This window comes from Schistocerca nitens, chromosome 5 (assembly GCF_023898315.1).
Source record: "Schistocerca nitens isolate TAMUIC-IGC-003100 chromosome 5, iqSchNite1.1, whole genome shotgun sequence".
NCBI lineage: Eukaryota > Metazoa > Arthropoda > Insecta > Orthoptera > Acrididae > Schistocerca > Schistocerca nitens.
Window position 1 is genome coordinate 309,306,199 of NC_064618.1, and position 20,540 is coordinate 309,326,738.

Here is a 20,540-nt window from a genome sequence, read left to right on the forward strand (position 1 = left end):
CACTCTCAGCTTTCGGTACTGGCGTAAGCGCAGTGATGTTGTGTTGAAGTTCGGTCTAGCGTGATCGCACCTCCATTTGACGACGATATCGCCTGCCATTAGGGTGCTTTAGTTAATGTCTAATGTTGATCGGCCTTCTACCCCCCTCCCCTTTCTTTTAAATTATGATTTTGTAAGTAGGCTGTTTAGGTTTTTATGTTGGTAACGCCACGTAGCGCTCTGTATAAAAATCACTGGCTGTGCTGTGTGCAGTCTGTGTCTGGTTGGACTCATTGTTAGAATATTCGCTTGTGTAGTGTTCGGCAGCTGGATGTGAACAGCGGGTAGCGTTGCGTAGTTGGAGGTGAGCCGCCAGCAGTGGTGGATGTGGAGAGAGAGATGCCAGAGTTTTGAGGGGACGATCTGGACGTGTGTCCGTCAGAAAAAGGAAATTTGTTTAATTGGATGTCACAAAATTATATATATATATATATATATATATATATATATATATATATATATATATATATATATATATATTATGACTTTTGAATGCTATTAAGGTAAATACATTGTTTGTTCTCTATCAAAATCTTTCATTTTCTAACTATTCCTATCAGTAGTTAATGCCTTCAGTAGTTAGAATCTTTTATTTAGCTGGCGGTATTGGCGCTCGCTGTACTACAGTAGTTCGAGTAACGAAGATTTTTTTGAGGTAAGTGATTCATGTAAGATATAGGTTATTGTTAGTCAGGGCCATTCTTTTGTAGAGATTATTGAAAGTCAGATTGCGTTGCGCTAAAAATATTGTGTCAGTTTAGTGATGATCAGAATAAGTAAAGAGAAAACTGTTTGAGTACGTTGAGTTTTGCTCAGCTGTTAAATCAAATAACTTAAGAGGTTTACCAACACAGTAATTCATAAATTTTTCTGGGGGGACGTTTCAATTTTAGGAAGATACTACAACTGCCAACGTATCGCTCACGTAGGGATGACGAGGACAAGATTAATTATTGCACCCACAGAGGCACTTAAAAGGTCACTCTTCTCGTGCTCCATACGTGAATGGAACGGGAAGAAATCCCAGTAACTGGTACACTGCGAAGTACCCTCTGCCATGTACTTCACATTGATTTGCAGAGTATGGCTGTATATGTACAGGGTGAAAAGTATTTAAACCGACAAACTCTGGGAGGTTGTAGGGGACATCAAAGCAAATAATTTTCCCTACTGTCATTTTTTCCTATGAGGAGTATTTAAACCGGTAGAGGAAGATTTCTCTGGCGGCAAATTAATTAAACCAACAAACACTTTTCCATTTTTTATGACCAATAGACAACACATTAACACAACCCAATTTCAATTACAGTAGATTTTCAAAAATTCCTCCATTGATACCTAAACAAATGTTACACCGTCGGATCATGTTCTGTCTGACACGAGCAAAAACCCCAGGAGCATCCTGAATTGTTCCTGCTGCTGCTACTGTCCGGGCAACCAGATGCTCTTTTGATACAATAGGAGTTGCGTAAACGAGGTTGTGCATCTCTCCACACACAAAAAAGTCCAGAGGGGACATATCTAGGGATCGAGCATGCCATGGTACAGGCCCACCTCTGCCAATCCACGTTTCTGGGAACCGTCGATCCAGGAATCGACGCACACGACGACTGAAATGTGCCGGCGCCCCGTCATGTTGGAACCACATGCGTTGTCTTGTATGGAGCGGGACGTCTTCCAGCAATTCTGGCGAGAAAATTGTAATAGTGCCTGCAATTTAATGGCCTAGGTAGCAGATACGGCCTAATTAAACAGTCCCCAACAACATCGACCCACACATTAACGAAGAACCACACTTGATGAGCGCTAGTAACTGTGGCATGTGGGTTATCCTCAATGCGAATTGTGCATGTTGAAGACTCCATCACGCCCGAACGTTGCTTCATCGGTGAACAACACAGAGGATGGAAATGTAGGACGCATTTCACACTGTTCCAGGTACCACTGCGACTGTGCTCCGGGTGGATAATCAACTGGTTCCAGGTTGTGGACACGCTGTAAGTGAAATGGACGTAACAATTGCTCTCGTAGGACTGTTCTTACATTCATTTGATTCGTCCCCATGTTACGTGCAATTGCACAAGTGCTGATTGTAGGATCCCGTTCCACATGCTGCAAGACAGCTTCCTCAAATTGCAGCGTTCTTATCGTGCGAGGGCGTCCCTGTCCAGGTAATCTGCTAAATGACCCCGTCTCACGCAGACGTTGGTACACAGCAGCAAAGGTCGTATGATACGGGATACGGTGATTAGGATATTGTTGTTGATAAACCCGCTGTGCAGCTCGTCCGTTGTGGTGCGCTACGTAGTACGCAACTACCATATCAATGTACTCACTCCAGGTGTATCGCTCCATTAGTAAACCGAGACAATGCACTACTACACTAGACAGCAGTTGCCTACAACCGAAGAGCGTAATACGCCCTCTAACAACTGAAGATTGTAATACGGCCTCTAACAACTCAAGAGCGTAATACGGCTCCACCGGTTTAAATAATCCTCATAGGAAAAAATGACATTAGGGAAAAATATTTGTTTTGATGTCCCCTGCAACCTCCCAGAGATTGTCGGTTTAAATACTTTTCACCCTGTAGATGCACATGAATATGGGTTCTCCAGCCTACAATGAAGTCGTATCTCATTTGTAAACGCTAATAACAAAGTAAAGGAGCGAGAGGATGTGGAACAACAAAACACGGTGCCTGCTTACCCTTACCCCCGCGCACACGGGCTCCTGCCGCCCCGCCGCGTACGCTGTGGCGACGCGCGGCTCCGTCACCTAGCCTCTGCCTCTGCCACCGGCGCCGGCGCCATATCGATTGCCGGCTGCGGTCGATAGTCGAGGCCTTAAAGAACGAAACGGCGTGGGCAGAGGAGTGGGGGGACCGGTGGCAGAGGGGCGAGAAGTGACAGGGCCGCCTGTCAGGAGCCTGCAGCGCGGGGACAGGGATGGTGACCACGAGGTGGCCGCCGTCGCGCCGCCGCTGCTACCTGCCCCCACCTCACACACGGGAGTTTGTGACACTTGTGCGCGGGTGGAATGCGCTGACACTTCGGCGGGACCCAAGGCACTTCAGGTGGTTTTCTGCTGTCACGTTAGTTGGCGTCGCCAACTCACGACCAAACCGTCACATTCCAACATCGTCTAGACCTCGACCTAAGCTACAGATGAGCCTGTCACCATCACCGGTTTTGTGCTTCCACATTCGTTGACTTCGCCAGCTCACAACCAAACTGACACATTCCAAACTAACCTAGACCTCCAGTTAAGCTACAGATCACTCTGTCAGCGCGCCCAGGTTTTCTGCTTTCTCATTTGTTGGCTTTACCAATTCACAATCAAATAATGACATTCCAACCCAATCTAGAACTTGAGCAAAGATAAATATCGGTCTGACACCACAACCATGCTTTTTCCTTCCACATACATTCGCTTCATCAACTCGCAACTGAACTTTCATAAGCCAAACTAACCTAGACCTCGGTCTATGCTACAGATAACTCTGTCACCATAACCAGGTTTCTTGCTTCCATATTCGCTAATTCCACCAACTCACAACCAGACTGTCCCATTCCAACCAAACTAAGGCCTCGGGGTAAGCTGCACATGAGCCTGCCACCACCTCCAGGTTTTTTGATTTCACATTTGTTTACCTCGCCAGCTCACAAGCAGACTGTCAGATTTCAACATATCCTAGGCCTCCAGCTAAGCTACAGATCACTCTGTCACTGCGACCAGGTTTTTTGCTTTCACATTCGTTGGTTCACCGATTTACAACCAACCTGTCACATTGCAACCTAACCTAGACGTTGGGCAAAGCTGAAGATCGGTCTGACACCACAACCTGGCATTTTCCTTCCATATACGTTCGCTTCATCAACTCACAACTGAACTTTCATAAGCCAAACTAACCTAGACCTCGGTCTACGTTACAGATAACACTGTCGCCACAACCAGGTTTCTTGGTTCCATAGCGCTAATTTCGCCAACTCGCAACCAGACTGTCCCATTCCAACCACACTTAGGCCTCAGGCTAAGCTGCACATGAGCCTGCCACCACCTCCAGGTTTTTGATTCCACATTTGTTTACCTCGCCAGCTCACAACTAGACTGTCACATTTCATCATAACCTAGGCCTCCAGCTAAGCAACAGATGACTCTGTCACTACGAACAGGTTTCTTGCTTTCACATTCGTTGGTTCACCAATTTACAACCAAAATGTCACACTGCAATCTAACCTAGACGTTGGGCAAAGCTGAAGATCAGTCTGACACCTCAACCAGATTTTTTCTTCCACACAAGTTGGTTTCACCAACTCTCAACTGAACTCTCATCATCCAGTCTAACCTAGACCTTGGGCTAAGCTACAGATCAGCCTGATCACCACAAGCAGGTATTTTGCTTCTACATCCGTTGTGTTCGCCAACACACAACCAAACTGTCACATTCCAAGATAACCTAGACCTTAGACAAAGCTAAATATTGGTCTGACACCAAAACCAGGGTTTTCCACCTCCACACACGTTGTCTTCACCAACTCACAAACACATAACCTGCGAAAATTTGCGTATCCCCACATAAGCCCTGTGCTCTGCAGAAATGTCTCTTCACAGAACTGTCACTTTACACATCTGTACCAACCTGCACAGGGTGCCTACTGCATGTATCGTAAGTTATCTTCATTGCTGCACTCCATTCCGTAAATAAGACGGTCTGTGAATTTGTGAGAAAAGTAAGAGTTTGTAAGCTCGTAGGATTTCGCGATCAATGTAGGTCTTCTAGGTTGCAGAAGGCATTCGTTGTAAAATGTTTTTTATTTCTGTTTATTTACTCATTTATCTGTTAGATTCTGTGGGACCATACGAGACGAAACAACTTTTCATGCAACAGGTCAGTACATAGTTTGCAGAATGCTGATTAAAATATTTATAAACAGAAGAATTAAAGAGTTAATAAAAAAGGGAAACCTTTCTGTTTGGGTCTGAATACTATTTTCAGTCCTGCTGGAAGTCTTTGGAAAATGAAGCCTACTGAATGGAACACATATTTCTTAAGGAATTCTTAATTAAATGCATATCGTTTTTCTGTGTAGTGTTCACTGAATTAATGCTATAGTTTATTCTGAATGAGTCGGTATTGTCTACACCAAATCCCATGATGGAATATACAGGCTAGGCAAAATAAAACTGGCTCATAGAATATTACAATCACGCTAAGATAGGCAACCCCAATTACATCATCCAGCCGAGGAGCAGACTGTGTAAGTTCTTGCCTATAACTATGGGGCACGCAATATTTTCTGGGCTAGTTTTATTTGCCTAGCCTGTATATACAAAGATGGCATAATCATAATCCAGGACACCTGGACAACGGTCTATACAAGAATCGTGAATCAACACTGAAGATATCGGACCGCCCTTTTTTGGGCAAGGAATATTCTTGGTGAGTGCAGAGTTACCCCAAAATACAACACCATAAGGGATAATAGAGTGAAAGTCTTCACATTTCACCGTCAGAAACAGTGGAGTTCGTTCGTAGAGTGAAGACGGTAAAATTCAGTTTCTGTGAAAGATCTTGAACATGGCACTTCCTAGAAATCCTTCAATCCACCCTCAGTCCTAATAAATTAAAATGGTCGACTTCACTGACTGTTTGACCACCTTGGGACAATAAAACTTCGCTTTTACAAGAATTCCGTGGTAGAAACTGTATTCATTAAGTTTTGTTCCAGTTAAGAGTTAACCTGTTCTCTGAAAGCCACTGGTGTTACTGATTGCCCTATTACTCACAATATTTCCGTTCCCTCTACACGTCGACTCGGCAGCTACGCAGTCAGCATGTCCGAGTGCCATGCACACGACCTAGGTTCGATTCCCGACACTGCCATGGACGCTGGGAGGACTGGAATCGGTGTGCATTCAGTCTCGTGAGGCCAACTGAGAAGTCATTCCAAGGCTGGGATAGTTCACAACTGCGGGAAGAGCGGAGTGGTGGCGCCATGAACCTCGATACGGCACCCAGTAGCTGCTTAGGCAGACGATGACACGACCACCATTCGGTATTCCTGAATACCCAGGGCTGTATCGTAGACTTACTAATGTAGAACTCACGGTGTTACGAATCTTAATGAAGACCACCTGCAAGAGTGTCTGAAATGTTGGTTAATTTTACAACGTGGCGCCGGCCGGAGTGGCCGTGCGGTTCTAGGCGCTACAGTCTGTAGCCGAGTGACCGCTACGGCCGCAGGTTCGAATCCTGTCTTGGGCATGGATGTGTGTGATGTCCTTAGGTTAGTTATGTTTAATTAGTTCTAAATTCTAGGCGACTGATGACCTCAGAAGTTAAGTCGCATAGTGCTCAGGGCCATTTGGACCATACAACGTGGCGCGGTCTACAACCCGGAAGAATTTTAATACAACACACGTTACTGATATACGTTTTCACGAAAACCATCAACAAGTGCACCAAAAGAAACATTAAATTTTAATTTGTTAAATGAATAAGCTGGCATTGGATACAGCACAATATACTATCTCAGAGTCGTGTGTCACTGTATTACATGTACTCCCAGGTCAAAAGATCTTTCCGAGAACCCGAGAAAATTCTGTTCTTACGGAAAATCGATACCCCGTCCGAAGGCTTCTATCCAGCCACTCGTTGACCAGTCTGGAGTGGCAATAGAAGACACCAAAAGGACAGCTGAAGAATCGTAAAAAGGTACCGTCGTTTGAAGGTCGCACACACTCTCGTATGGAGGACATAGTAATAGTCATCCTTGGCGTAGAGAAGGAATTAAAAGCGTCGAAAACAAATAAGTCGCTAGGTTCGGATGGAATCCCAAATCAGTGTTGCAGAAAGTAGTCCACAGCATCGACCCCCTACTTAAGTCACATTTATCGTGAATCTCTCTCACAAAATGCAAAGCCCCAAGCGACTCGAAAGAAGCATAGGTGACTCATGTATATAAGTAGTGTAAAAGAATGGACTCCCAAAATTACCCACCAATTCTCTTAACACCCATTTGCTACACAATTCTTGGACATGCTTTGAGTCTGAATATAGTAAATTTATTTGAGACGGAAAAGTTTCTGTCCACAGATCCGCACGGATTTAGAGAGCATCGCTCGTGCGAACCTCAATTTACTCTTTTCTCGGACAATATCCTGCGAACTATGGATGAAGGGCAACGGGCATATTCCGTATTCCTACATTTCCAGAAAGCTTTTGACACGATTCCCCACTGCACACTGTTAACGATGGTTCGAGCATACGGTTTAGGTTCAAAATATGCGAGTGGCTCAAACACTTCTTAAGGAATAGAACCCAATACGTTGTCCTCGATGGCGAGTGATCACCAGAGACAAGGGTACCGTCATGAGTAAGTGTGATAGGACTACTCTTATTCTTTATGTAAATAAATGATCTGACGGACTTGGTGAGCAGCAACCTGTAGCTACATTCTGATGACGCTATGGTGTACAGGAGAGTCTCGTTGAGTGACTGTAGGTGGACACAAGAAGACTTAGATTTTCTAGTTGCTATGGTGAATGGCAACTCATGTAAGGTAATGCAGATTCGTAAGAAAAACAATACCGTAATGTCCGAATACAGCAATGTTAGTGCGCTGCGTGACACAGTCACATCGATTAAATATCTATGCTTAGCGTTACAAAGCGATAACCAATGGAACGAGCAGGTACGGGCGGTAGTAGGAGAGCCGAATAGTCGGCTTCGGTTTATTGGGAGAATTTTAGGAAAGTGTGGTACATCTATACAGGAGACCACGAACAGACTACTAGTGCGACCGGTTCTTGAGTACTGGTCTAGTGTTTGGGATCCCCACAATGTCAGATTAAAGAAATACATCGAAGCAATGTGCAGGCGTACTGATAGATCTCTTACCGGTAGGTTCAATCAACACGCGAGTATTACGGAGATGCTTCGTGAACTCAAATGGAAAAGCCTGGGGAATGGCGGGGTGGGGGTGCGGAGTGGGGGAATCGCTGTCTTTCTTTTCGCGAAGCATTATTGAGGAAATTTAGGAAAACGGCATCTTAAGCTGACTGCAGAGTGATTCTACTGCCACCAAAATATATTTCGCGAAAGGACCCGGAAGACTAGGACTTTTTTTGAGTCATCAGTCTTCCGACTGGTTTGATGCGGCCCACCAAGACTCGTACGGAGGGATAAGGCAGTTGTTTTTCCCTCGCGGTATTTGCGTGGAATGGTAAAAGAAATGACTAATAGTGGTAGGAGGTACCCTCCACCACGCACCGTACGGTGTATCCAGTGCTTCTGTGTGTGCACCATCGTGCCTTTCGCAGAGATCTGCACGTCTCAGTGTCATTGACTTTTTTTTTCGGACCGACTCAGAAGATCTGTTACGAAAGGCTTCCTCAGTATGAAGACTTTGCATTCTATTGTACTGTATGGAACTGGGGATCTACAAACGACGGAGAAGCTTCGTCCCCGCCGTAGACCTCGATGGTTCACAACCCAACACAACAGGCTACAGCAGTCCACTCACCGCACCGCCGCCCCACCTAACCCAGGGTTATTGTGCGGGTCGGGCCCCAGTGGAATGTCTCACACGAGACGAGTGTTTGCGTGGTACAGTAGTAATTATGCTGTCGCGTACATGGACATATTGTTTATGCAGCAATCGCCGACATAGTGTAACTGAGGCGAGACAGATGGAAAACCGCCTTTGAAAACCATCCACAGACTGGCCGGCACACCGGACCTCGACACCAATCAGCCGGGTGGATTAGTGTCGAGGAGCGGCACGCCTTCCCGCCTGGAAAGCAGAGCGTTACACCGCACAGCTAACGGGGCGGACCTTAAGACTTTACTTTCGTCCGTTATCGAAGCTTCCGTGGCGTTGCGTGAAATAAGGCTCGCGGTTGCGCCAAGAATCCACGCCCTCTTTTCGGTGTGAGGCGCGCAAGGCAGACCACGCGACTGACTACTCGACAGAAACCTTTATTGGCGTACCCGATTCATTTCCTACACGGCTACACATGTAAAAGAAGTCTAAATATGGGTCGCTAGCGTTGCTTTGAGCTGCTGCCCAGGGTTAAATTACACAACTCAAAAGTCAATAATTTCAAAGTCCTGTTGCTACGTAACTGAGCCTGACTAGCCGGCCGCTGTGGCCGAGCAGTTCTAGGCGCTTCAGTCAGGAACCGCGCGAACGCTGCGGTCGCAGGTTCGAATCCTGCCTCGGGCATGGATGTGTGTGATGTCCTTAGGTTTAAGGGGCTCCGGAAAGGCTCAAAATCATGAAAAGTTCAATTTTTACTTTTTTGCGTTTTCTGAATCTGCAGACTATTACCTCTTAATAGATATATAATTTAGTCAATTCCGAAGACTACAACCATTTTTAAATTTTTTTTGAAATGTGTTCTACATGGGCGTGACCCACTGTGGCGCTTTTAAACTGCTGTCAAATGGTGTTATTATTAACGTCCGTGTTCATCAGGTACATTTTAGTGATGTGAGATAAAGTATGTGTTGTGGATAACCTGTGATGGTTCAATATATATCGCTGGTGTGATTGTCGATTGTTTCATGTTTATTTACTCTGTCGTTATCTCGAAAATATTCGTAATTAATTCTGTTTCTTGAGTCTCTGTTTTGTTGAAGTATAATAATGAGTAAAAGTAAAGTTATTAGATATCCTCTGAAGGCTTTTAAGAAAAGGAGAAATGTTGGAAAGCCAAAGGTATGTGTTATTACTGTAAACAATAAAGACGATAACCAACTGAGTGAACCTAACCTCTCAAGTACACCTGCCCATAGCAGTCAAAGTGGGAAAGAAAATACTTCACAGAAGAAGCTTGGTTCAATGAGTGAAAACTATGAATGTTTTATGGGCGAATCGGATGTGAATGAAATATTTGATATGTCGGTTCTCAAAGGAATTTTTTCAAACTGTGTAAGATGTATTCATTGTAATGAAGTTGGTCTGGAACTCTCCATAATAAAGCACGTAGGACTTGCTAGTGAAATACAACTGAAATGTGATAAGTGTTCATACATGACCACCTTTTGGAACAGTGTTGCAGTAACTGCAACTGAAGAAAATGGTAGCAAAATCTACGAACACAACAACGAGCGATGCTTGCTTTAGACAAGGAACGCCTTCGGGCTGCAGACAGGGCTGTAAAGAGTCTAGAAATACAAGCAAGAGTAAACAGGAGGAGGAACAAGAGGAAGCTGGAGGAGGAGTTTGCAGAGGATGAAGATAATCCATCCTATGGACCTGGAATGCACTAAAAAGTTAATCCAATCTTTGTCGCTCGATTCCCAAAACTTTTATTTTCTCATACTAATTACATGTTTTCTAAGGATCTTCCAAACATATTTGTTTCAAACTTTCAGTAAATGTTACATAGTACCTTCTGCATAATTTAACACAGCCTTTTCCAAAAAACTGTATATTTTTGAATATATAAATAAAAAATTGCAAAAAAATGTTGTGAATTTTCATTACAATTGAAAAAAATCATCTTTAATAACTGAACAAAAATTTTGTAAAATCCCTGTGTTAAGTTGTAGCCCATATTCCAATAAATGATCTGTAAAAAGTTCAACTTCCTACCTCAAATACTTTGTGAGGAAAGATGTAATTTATAAGCGTTATTTTAACATTGCAAGTATAGGGCGTTCCGGAGCCCCTTAAGTAGTTCTAAGTTCTAGGGGACTGATGACCTCAGATGTTAAGTCCCATAGTGCTCAGAGCCATTTGAACCATTCCTTTGAGCCGTGACTTCCTGCGATGCTCTTGGCAGGATAGTTTCTCTGCCGAAGTTACGCGCTCTGCGACGTCCTGGTTGACTAGCGCCCTCTATTTAGGACGGCCGCGGCTCGCGACAGGGACAGTGACGGAGAGTCGCTTGGCGGCAGTGACAGAGGGAAGACAGCGCACGGAGCATCGATAGTAGTCAATCGGCGCTTGGTGTACTGCGAGGCCGCGTGGTGTTGACATTCCAGCGCCTGGGTCTGGCGGCAAGCGAAAGTGGAGTCCGGAAGCAGTCACCGGTCAACTTACGCTCTGATGAAGAGTCGTGTCTTATCTGCGTTCCTGAGGAGAGCGCGGGAGTTTACTCTCGCGTGCATGTTAACGGCGAGCTGCTGGACTAACTTTAAATAGTGAGCCATTTGTGGTGGAACCTTTGGATGTCATTGCTCCGTGTAGCTACTTCGACTTTTGCTAGTCATTCCATAAACCACTTAAGCGTGGGTCCGGCATACCTGGTATGTAACTGCACTGTGCCCTGATTCCGTTGCATCACAAGTGTGACCGATATTCACCGATTATTTTTTTTAATTTATTATTGTTAATATGTTAAGTGGAATTACGAACTTCTTGTTATCAACTATCATAGTAACAATTTTGCGCCGTCAAACGGTGCGTTGATATTTAAGGTTGTGTGCAGACTGTCTGGTCATTATCACCTCGAGCTAGTTGTGATTTATAAATTTATCAAGTGCAATTTCACGTCATTGGAGATTGTTTAATGAACTATTGTTTTAATATGTAACTATGGTTGTCACACTATGACGTTTAACATCACTTCCTGTATTTGCCGCTGCCCAATGCTTGGCTGTTGGTTTTAGTATTTTAGTTAACTGTGTATTAATACTGGGTTTGTGTGTTTTAGAAGCCGTTATTGGGGTGCGCAGGCGCTCCTGCCTATTGTTGTCACCTGAGCTCTCGAGCACGGAATTCAAGCTGTCGAGACTGTGCTGATTGGTTTGTAGATCTTTCAGGCTATCATAACATCGTATTGCCGAATCTTTTCCATAATAGTTAATTCAAGTATAAATGAGATCTTGCTATTTGGGCATTTTTGAAGCCTAATAGCTTATACAAATTTTTATTTTTCACATTCACAACTAGTGAGCTCCGTTCTGCAGGTATTTTAAAGATATATTTGTGTAAAGTAATTTTTTTTATTAATTTAAAGTTGGGGCCATAAGGCTGTCCTAGCTCTTGCTATTTGAGCATTTTTGAAATCTAATAGCTTTTACAAATTTTTATTTTTCAACATTCACAACTAGTGAGTTCAGATCTGCAGTTATGTTAAAGTTATATTTGTGTAAAGTAATTTCTTTATTAATTTAAAGTTGGGGCCATAAGGCTGTTTTTCTTTTAAAATTTTTTGAATTATTCTCATAGCTTTTATGCATCTGAATAATCGATGTAGATCGCCGCCATTTGCAAATACTAATTAATCAGTGTTGTTACCAGTGCTCTGTTTTAATTTATGTGGTGAAAATAAATTTTTGTATCCTCAAGTGGGTCCACCATTCCACTCTAGCAGCCCTTGCCAATCCACCACCTTACCAGTAACTACTTGCAGGTTATGTTCGAGATCCGACCTCTGGATCCGACCACTAAGAGTTTAGTGTACCGCGTCCAAATGGTTACTAGCAACTCCCACCAATAATCACAACAATAAAACAGGAAACAGTTAAAAGTTAATAGTTTAAAGTCAGTAGGGAAAGAAACACGTAAAGCATCACTTTCAAAGTTGCCGAGAAACAAATGAAATTTTATTGGTACGAGGAACATTCAATAATTAAAAAGACAAACTGATGTAGAAGTTAAACATCTTGTAGGAGAAGTTATGTATTTTCATGACTTTCAGTTGGCATCACTGGGATGAGCTGAGAACAGCTGATGGATAAAAATTGGTTTCTATAACTTCATTACTTTTAATGATGGTGCATTCGCTTCCACATTAGTTGAACAATGCTCAGTGATCGTTTTTGCTCGCTAAAGGTGAAAAACCGGGTAAAATCTTTTCGCTAACGATTTTACAGTATGCTGAAATTTGTGTGAAACGAGAAAATTTTTATAAATGGGTAGAACAGTTCAAAAACGGTCGAACCTTAATTACGAGTCACATTGACCGTCCTTTGGGATGCCCAAAGTGTCTTCTTTTCTGATTATTTGGATATCAGTGTACAATAAACAGAGTCTGCTATTCACACATGCCGATGACCAAAGTAATCCAGCAATGAGAGGAAAACGTTGCGGGTGTCAATGAAAACAACATTGATTCATGACAATGCTCGCCCTCTCACTGCCTCATCCCTCCTACCGCCCAGATTTAGCTCCATGACATTTTCGTTTGTTTGGTTCACTCAAGGACGCATTACGTGGGAAAAAGATTAGCAACAACGAGAAGGGCAAAGAATTTGTGGGAAAGTGACTCAAGCAACACGACAAAGATTTCATTACATCAGGTACAACAGAAAAAAATACCGAGTTTATCGTTGGAACAACCGTATTAATATTGGTGAGGGTTATGTAGAGAAGTCGTTAAAGTATCAGTTTGTAAAAAGAATCAGTTTTTTCTACAACAATTTGTCTTTTTACCTTTTGAATGTCCATCGTATCAATTAACCCTAGCGAAGTTCATTTTTATTTGAAACCACCTCCAGCTCGCTATGGTCTCCACACTTCACTCTGAGGCCTCCCTGTACCAAAAAAGCCTACTCTCGCTAATTCGCGATACTCGCAGAGAAAAGCACAAAGCCCTACGCAGAATTCGACGCCCCCACACGGAAACGCGCTTTCGAATGCACTGGAGGTTTTCCGTACCGGATAAGTAACTTTGTTAGTCACAAACGATCACTAACTTCGACCTTCCGAGATACTAACCCGTTAAAAACAAAAACTCCGCCCCAGAGGCTCACAATTCGGCACGGCAACCACACGAGGGCTGACGGCAGAGTCCTCCACCAATTATTTGTCACAAAAGCCCTTCGAAAAAGAAATTATTGTCGGAATGACTGACTTAACCTATAAAAAACATTAAAACAACCTTCGGTTAAATTAAAAGCAAGGGCGCTAACGTTAAGTGTGCAATGGGAATTCCAATGTGGATGCAGAGGAGAGGGCGAACGGGTGGAAAGTGTACATAGAAGATTTCTATGAGGGGGAGGAATAGCCTGATGACGTGATAGAAGAAGAAACAGGAGTGGAAAGGGAAGAGATAGGGGATTCACTATTAGAGTCAGAATTTAAAGGGGCTTTGAATGACTTAAGTTCAATAAAGCAGAAGGTACAGACAACATTCTATCAGAATTTCTAAAATCATTGGGAATATTGGCAACAAAGCAACCATCCACAATGGTGTGCAGAATGTATGAGACTGGCGATATATCTGACTTTCTGACTTTCCGAAAACTGTCATCTACACAGTTCCGCAGATAGCAAGAATCGATAAGTGCGAAAATTAACGCACAATCAAAAAATGGTTCAAATAGCTCTGAACACTATGGGACTTAACATCTGAAGTCATCGGTCCCCTTGAACTTAGAACTAATTAAACCTAACTAACCTAAGGACATCACACACATCCATGCCCGAGGCAGGATTCGAACCTGCGGCCGTAGCAGTCGCGCGGTTCCCGACTGAAGCGCCTAGAACCGCACAATCAGCTTAACAGCTCATTCATCCAAGTTTCTGATAAAATAATTTTCAGAAGAATAGAAAGAAAATTAAGGATCTATTACATGACGATCAGTTTGGATTTAGGTAAGGTAAAGTTACCAGAGGCAGTTCTGGCGTTGCAGTTGATAACGGAAGCAAAACTGAAGAAAAATTAAGACCGTTTATAGGATTTGCCGATCTAGAAAAATCGTTCGACAATGAAAAATGGTGCAAGATGTTCGAAATTCTAAGGCAAATAGGAATAAGCTCCAGGCAAAGACAATCAGTACACTGTATGTACAAGAAAGAAGAGGGAACAGTAAGAGTGGAAGACCGGAAACGAAGTGCTCGGATTCAGAACATTGTAAGACAGGGGTGTAGTCTTTCAGCCCTACTGTTTAATCTATACATCGAAGTAACAATGACAGAAATAAAAGTTCAAGACTGGGATTAAAATTCAAGGTGAAAGGATATCGATGATAAGATTCGCTGATCACATTCCTGTCGTCAGTGAAAGTGAAGAAGAATTACACGATCTGCTGAATGGAATAAGCAGTCTAATGTACACAGAATATGGATTTAGAGTAATTCCAAGAAAGACGAAAGTAATGAGAAACAGCAGAAATGAGGCGAGAAGCTTAATATCAGAATTGGGGATCTCGAAGTAGACCTTAATCTGAGGAACACATTCCTGAGAATGGACGACTGGAGCACGGCATTGTATGGTGATAAAACGTGGAACGTGAGAAAACGCGGACAGAAGAGACTCGAAGAAGTTGAAATGTGGTGCCACAGAAGATTGTTGAAAATTATAGGACTGATAAGGCTAAGAACGAGGAGACCCTCCACAGAATCGGTGAGGAAAGGGATAGAAGGAAAACGCTGAGAAGGAGAAGGGGCAGGATGATAGGACATTGTCGAGACATCACGGAATAACTTCCATGGTACTAGTGGGAGCTGTAGAGAAAGACTGAGACTGGAATACAGCCAGTTAATAATTGAGAACGTAGGTCGTAACTGCTACTCTGGGCTGAAAATTTTGGAACAGGGGAGGAATTCCTGTAGGACCGCATCAAATCGATGAGAAGACTGAGTAAAGAAAGAGGCTTTTCAGTCAATCATGATCAGGAGAGGAAATACTGGCATTCTCATAGGCCATTTCATGCTCCTGTTTACGGCACTTTTGTAAGACCTAGGCTACTACACTAGCGAACCAGAGTTGTGCACATGTTGGCGAGGTAATGACATCTTACAGCACATTTGTGAAATTGTCCATTAGATGTTGAGTACCTGAGTTGGTCCCATCGTGAATAGTCTGGTGTACTAAGGTCCGGGCTTCATGGTGGCCATTTCAATGGGGGTGATGGTATTGAACAGTGCTCAATCCCGCACGCTCGAAAGTGATCAAGGAACTCACTTACTTCAATAACAAAGTGTGCTGGAGCTCTGCTCGCTTGTAACTAAAAGTAATCTATAATTCCTTTGTTTTCGAGATCAACTATTAACAACGTTTACAACAAGGGTTTCCAATCACACCTCTTCAAAAAAATATGATTCGACCAGATATCGTGAGGACATCCAACACCATATCATAACACGACATGGGTTTCTCTCCAACTCTTGCACATAGTGGGGTTTTTTCTTAACGCAGATAATCACATTTTTGTTGTGTGAACTGCGGAGTGTGGCACATTCACAAGAAAATGGCGTGCTCGAGCGAGACACAGCGTTTCGAAATTGTGACAACAACGCATGGCAGCCTACAACTCGCTGCTCAGTTTCTTTTCAGATAATTCATTTATAAACCTCGGTCTAGATCAGGGCTTCACAACACACGTGCTCGCGGAGCATGCTGTGAGCAGCAAGGCGCGAGCACGGAGCAGCGGCGACAAATAAAACAAATAAAGGAGAATGTAGACATGTCACATAATTTTACTAGCTTAGTGTATGCCTCTACCATCTGTAGACACTGAAACTAAAGAATTCCACGACAATCCTATATTTTCAACACTTTCTTCAACGCTACTTAAAATATCACCTCCAGTTGTAGTGTTCTTCATGGCTACTACATCGAGGAGCTCCTCCCTCACCTGAAGATCTCTATTAACACCTCTAATAAATATGGCAAGCTGCGCTGTTCCAGTGATATCAACACTTTCGTCCAGAGCTAGAGAATACGCCATAAAATCTTTACAGATATTTGCAAGCTGGCTCTGGACGTCGTCTGCCATGTCCTGTATGCGACGCATAATGGTCATGTTAGATAATGGCACAATCCGAAATTGTTGAACTTGAGATGGACACAAATGTTCCGCTGCAACTAACAAACATTCTTTTATTAAATCGCCATCAGTTAAGGGGCGCAGGGATTTTGCTAAAAGCAAAGCAATTTTGTAACCCACTCTGAGAGCTGCCTCAGTTGATTTTTCTTCGTCGTCCAGATCTTCTTCGGATAGCTTCCTTTTAAGTTTAATAACTTCCTGTGCACGATCTGGTCAATCACATTTTCCACGTCCGTAGTCTTTCGCGTGGTACGACATATAATGTCGCTGCAAATTAAATTTCGTAAAAGAATTCAGCGTTTTGTGACATACTAAACATTTTGCAACACCATCTTTTTCTGTAAACAGATACAATTCCTCCCAATGGGGGTTGAACTGCGAAAGCATGGTTGGGGTTACACAACGGCGACTTGACATGATTCTTAACCAGCGAAGTGACTGTTAAGAGCTGATCGTAGTACTTTAAACGTTACACAGTCGGCGCGAATTCAATAGGCACGCTGCGGCCCTATTCAAACGTGCGCGCGCATTTCCCCTCCCTCCCGCCCCTCCCTCCCTACTCCGCGACCTTGCAGCTGCTCGCGAGCACGTGCCCGAGCAGACGCGAGTACTCGCGCTCAAAACCGGCCAGTTGTTAAGCCCTGGTCTAGATCTTTTCATTGTCAGTTGTTGTTATGTGATCTTGCACTGTTAACGGCAGAACTTTGTACGCAAGTTAAGAAACCTTCAGGTAACTTCGATGAGAGAACTGACTACTTCTTACAGAGAGTATCAAGCTTGTTATGAAAAAAAAAAGCTCTATAGAATGACCCCAACGTACTGTAACAGAGTGTGTTAAGAGTGGCAGCAAAACCCGAAGGGCAACCACAACACCAGCAGCGATTGAGTAGCACTGCTGTGTGGCTGTAGCAGGCAAGGCGGCGTGGGCCAGCAGGTGAGACGAGAAGGAGCAAACGGAACAAAGAACACTTGCCGGACAAGTGTTTATGTATGTGTCAAGTTCGAGAGGACACTGTAGTTCGGTGTTTCATTTATCCGAAGGCACAGTGAAATACAGTTAATACTATCATGTTAGGGATGTGGAAACTGAAACAATAGGCCGTTCTGTGAAAATTTGTTGAAAGCGAAATGTCCCGAATATGACATCGCCGCTTGCCCCAAATAGTCTATAAAACTATCGATAACAACAAATGAATAATACTTATTCTTATCTACATGATGAAATAATTGTAGTAGCAACTAGTGAAGAATAGATGCAAGTATTAACGATATATATATATATAGACAAGAGTTTCAGATTGTTAGTATCAGAATACTCCATTATATTATACTTCACTGAAAGCATACGCTCCTAAATAGTAAAACACTTGGCCTGATCTCCAAAATAATTTTATGTGTCACCTTATCGTTATACGACAAACGCTTTTTATAAATTATATACAGGGAGGTCAGAAACAGTCTGAAAAGATTGTAAGAGTGTTACTGGGGAGGTTGTGCTGAGAAATAATGTTAAGAAAAAAATTCGATATGTTGCGCCGTTTCCGAATTATTTAGCATTGAAGGTAGCCAACCATGTCGTCGAGTGCGCAAATACAAGAGACAGTGTCGCCAAACCTGTGCCGGCCGGAGTGGCCGAGCGGCTCTAGGCGCTTCAGTCTGGAACCGCGCGACCGCTACGGTCGCAGTTTCGAATCCTGCTTCGGGCATGGATGTGCGTGATGTCCTTAGGTTAGTTAGGTTTAAGTAGTTCTAAGTTCTAGGGGACTGATGACCTCAGATGTTAAGTCCCATAGTGCTCAGAGCCATTTGAACCATTTTTTGAGCCAAACCTGTTCGTTTTGTTTCCTCAATGTAGCTTTTCCTCACCTAGCTTACATTTATGACTTCCGGGAACGGCATATAATAACTAGTAATGAACATTTGAACAAGTGGAAAGTCACAGACTCATAAATGTCTGTGCATTATTGCATATTAGCGCCTGCAAGTGCTTAATCTTGCACGCGTAACAACGTGTGTGGCTAACTTCAATACTAAATAACCCCGAAACGGCGCAACGCAACGATTTTTTTCTTAACAATTATTTCTCAGTACGGCATCTCCTGCAAGCTTTTCAGGCTATTTATGACCATCCTGTATAAGAAAGTTGTTGTTAAAACAGTCATATTGTACTAACAAAACCGTAGCTTTTTCATAAGCATATGTCAGATAACAACTAATAAACTGTCGTAATATAGTGAGGGGGTGGTGGGCGGGGAGGAGGGGGGTAAGAGTCGTGGAAGGTTACCCATTACTTTTGCTGTACCAGTGCCACTCACTTGTGGTAACGAACTGTTTCCGCTATCTTCAACACCGTCAACTATCGAGTGCGTGGTCAGTGGAATTCTCCGAATATGTTACACCACCAGCAATATACGCTAAGCTCTAACAGGAGCATCCCGATTGACCTCTAATATTACAACACAGTAATAGATTCAGCGTACCTTTTCAGATTCGTTGCATCACACATGCGACAGGATTCCGCGCAACATCAAACACTGGTGGTGTCAATCAAACATTCCATTCAGAAGTGTTTACACAACAACTTTACTTTACTCGCAGGAATAACTGTTGCTGTAGTTTCTAGATAATTAATGTGTACAGATTGACATATTGAGCTCCTGCAAGTCGAAATCCATAACTAATGAATAAACAAAGAAGTATTTGTGACTTCTGGCGGTGTTTGAAATTACAGTCACGGTAGGGAGACACAATTTTTGTTAATTATAACTCTATTTGGTCCACGAGTGCGTTGTTCAACTAGAGTTTAATTGCGATATTTCAGTGCCTATGTTGTTCAGAAGTACAATGGCACTGCGGTACCTACAGCCGTTGCGAAATATATTAAATGTATTCACATTTGCGAATATGGACAACCATCAGCTGTGTAATGGAATAAACGGGAGTCCCAGTCTGGCACAAATTTTCATTGTTGTCAGTCCATTATACACTCATGGTTGTCCATAATCGCAAATGTGAATATATTTCATGTAAGAGTTTGATTAAACTAATTTTTTTAGTAATTCGGCTTGGAATCGCGATTATAAAACACGAGAAAGGAATAAAAAAGAGACTTAAGAATTTAATATCATACAAGAACTCAATTAAATGAAAAGATAACAGTTTGTATGAAGACTGCTCTTCATATAAATGGCCATCCTTAGTATTTGTGCTGTTGGTAGAGCTGTGGCACTGATATGGATTGCGTTTGAGGTAAATGTTGATGGGACAGGACGAGAACTGTGGTATCTGTTCCAATATTTTATTGACGAATCGTCTGCTGATCTCTTTGAGATAATATTACAGTAACTGAATTTCTGAGACTTTCAAATAGACAGCCATATGAGCGTTTTGCCAACCACTTGAAATTTCTGCAAAAAGGTCCACTGATACCATACGTGGATGAGAAGAATTATTTTGTTGGTGAGTGTTAATCAGAGAAATAAACCGCTGGGGAGAAATAATGAGAAGAGGGTTCAACAACAGAACGAACTAACTTACGGTATGAAAAGACCGAAAGAGGGTATTACAACTGAAGCTGTTTGGAGATGAAGGGAGGATGAAGAAGTTTTTAATTAACTATGGGAACATAAGAAAACATTTTTAAACAAGTGTAAACCGCAAGCTGTCACATACCAATGTATTCTTCATCAAAACCTCTGGTTCTCATGCAATGAGAACATCATAGTGACAAATTTCGCAGTAGCTTTGTGTGTTGACAATACTGTTCGAG

The 20,540-nt window shown here is 42.8% G+C and overlaps 1 long non-coding RNA gene across 1 annotated transcript in view; it reads right to left on the bottom strand.

Moving 5' to 3' along the window:
- Nucleotides 1-2,849, bottom strand: part of LOC126260164 (uncharacterized) — a 63,880-nt gene extending 61,031 nt beyond the window's left edge. The window contains exon 1 of the long non-coding RNA XR_007546615.1: nt 2,749-2,849. This is a non-coding gene — a long non-coding RNA (uncharacterized LOC126260164). The remainder of the gene's footprint in view (nt 1-2,748) is intronic.
- Nucleotides 2,850-20,540: the final 17,691 nt, after the last annotated feature.